Source organism: Saimiri boliviensis, chromosome 15, assembly GCF_048565385.1.
Source record: "Saimiri boliviensis isolate mSaiBol1 chromosome 15, mSaiBol1.pri, whole genome shotgun sequence".
In the NCBI taxonomy this organism is placed as follows: Eukaryota; Metazoa; Chordata; class Mammalia; order Primates; family Cebidae; genus Saimiri; species Saimiri boliviensis.
Window position 1 is genome coordinate 22,836,172 of NC_133463.1, and position 2,221 is coordinate 22,838,392.

The 2,221-nt window shown below is 45.1% G+C and overlaps 1 pseudogene; it reads right to left on the minus strand.

Moving 5' to 3' along the window:
- Positions 1-312: 312 nt before the first annotated feature.
- On the minus strand, positions 313-1,205 carry LOC101041946 (heterogeneous nuclear ribonucleoproteins C1/C2 pseudogene; annotated as a pseudogene).
- Positions 1,206-2,221: the final 1,016 nt, after the last annotated feature.

Below are 2,221 nucleotides of genomic sequence, written 5' to 3' on the forward strand. Positions count from 1 at the left end.
GAGACGGAGTTTCCCTGTTGTTACCCAGGCTGGAGTGCAATGGCACAATCTTGGCTCACCGCAACCTCCGCTTCCTGGGTTCAGGCAATTCTCCTGCCTCAGCCTCCCGAGTAGCTGGGATTACAGGCGTGCGCCACCATGCCCGGCTAATTTTTGTATTTTTAGTAGAGACAGGGTTTCACCTTGCTGACCAAGATGGTCTCGATCTCTTGACCTCGTGATCCACCCGCCTCGGACTCCCAAAGTGCTGGGATTACAGGCGTGAGCCACCGCGCCTGGCCCAGGATAAGATTTCTAAACCCCACTATGTGCCTAAGCGTCATGCTCGCCTTAGGCACTGTTTCTGTCATCCTCTCCTTCCTCAGCCTCTTTTTCACCATCCTGGATCGGTGGGTCATCCCCCGATCTTCATTAGCGTCATCATCCGGTAGGTCCCCCTCCTCAGCAGAGTCATCTGCACCCCCTCAGACTCCATCTTCACGTTAGTTTCATCTTTCTTCATGGAGCTGCAGCTCTGCTCCTCCTCTGACTTACCATTCTTCATCTCGACTGCTTGTTTGCTCTGTTCCTTTTCCATTTTTTCCGGGTTTTCCAGGAGAGAATCCACTTTTTGTTTTATTTGGGTCCTCTCCTTTCAACTTTCCAGACTTGGAAGATCCTCACTGTCCACTGTTAGAATTGAAGCCACTTTTGCCCTTGTGTGAGGTGTTTGCTGATACACGCTCATGTTTTGAGGGCACTACAGCCCAAGCAATAGGAGAAGGAGTGGGTACACGTGCTGGGTACTGTACATCCTATCATAATAATCCCGCTGAAAGTCATAGTTCAAGTCAAAAGAGGAGGTGAGTAGAGGGGATGGAGAAGGGTGTTCTGTTACCTGTCCATCTCTGCTGCAGATCATTTCACACTTGCTTTTCCTTGGTTCACTTTTGGCTCTAGAGCCAGGTTAATATCTAAAACCCGACCAGCAATCAATCTGCCATCCTCTCCTGCTACAGCAGCCCGGGCATTTCTCTCATTAACATGGAATGTAGGCAAAGCCCTCATGAACAGAACAGCCCACAGTTTTACCATACTTCAAAAAGACTGCCTCCACATCAGATTTCTTGACCACAAGAGTGTTGAGATTTCCAATGAACACACGGGAGTTCATGGAGCCAGGATCCATTGTTGGCAATGTTGCTGGCCATTGTGTTTGATGACACAATTTCTCACAAAGTCAAAAATGTAGCTGAAGATCAAAAAAATCTCACAGGAGTAGGGAGAGAGAAGAAATTCAGTTGTGAGCCTCCTACTCCTGGGTTCTACGTGGAGAAGCCGACTGCTGCTTGAGGTTGGCAATGCAGCCACAACTGCTCAGTCTTCGTCTCTTCACAAAATGGCCAGGTCTTAGTTTCTTAATTCCCCATGAAGAGACTTAATTAGTTGAGGCTTCCTCAAGTGGGTGAATAGCTTGGATTTTGCCTGAGCTAATTACGTATTAATGTGTATGTGCCAAGATCTATGGGTGGGCATAATACCAGAGCACAGGAGATTCAAATTAACTTTGTTTTGTATTATTTTTCTATTCTCTTTAATAGCTAAAAGTTTAAATCAAATTCATGGATCCCTGAACAAAAAAGTAAATCAGCAAGGAAAATAAATACACTTCAAAAGTGCAAAATAAAAAGGAACATGCTGTTTGCTTTACATTGTTTTATTAATTTGAGTTAGTCAACATTTCCTGAGAACCCACTGGGTACAGAATGTAATAGACATGTAGGAAAATAAGAAAAGATACAGGAAGTATTTTTTTCTGACTGAAAAAAATCAACTAATTTAGTCTAAAGAAGATACCAACTAAAGACATATGAGAACAGCTGAGAATACAAGTAATGAAGACATGACAATTTCCACTAAGCACAGGTTAGTTTCAGTCACCTGTGGGTGTGGAAGGGCAGGCTCACTGCGTGTGGCCTCTGACCTTGGGAAGCATCTATGTTGCAATGCAGCATTCCACTTGGGGATGCTGTGGCATCTCTCTGGCAAAAATCAGGCCAACAGCTGACCTCCCATCCCTTAGTCACTGTAGGAGTATCCAAGCAGGTAAATGTGGTGACTTTGAAGGGTTGGTTCCTTACCAAAAATACCTGATATTTTATTTTATTTTTGAGACAGGGTCTCACTTTGTTGCCAGGCTGGAGTGCAGTGGCATGATCACAGCTCATGGTAGCCTTGACCT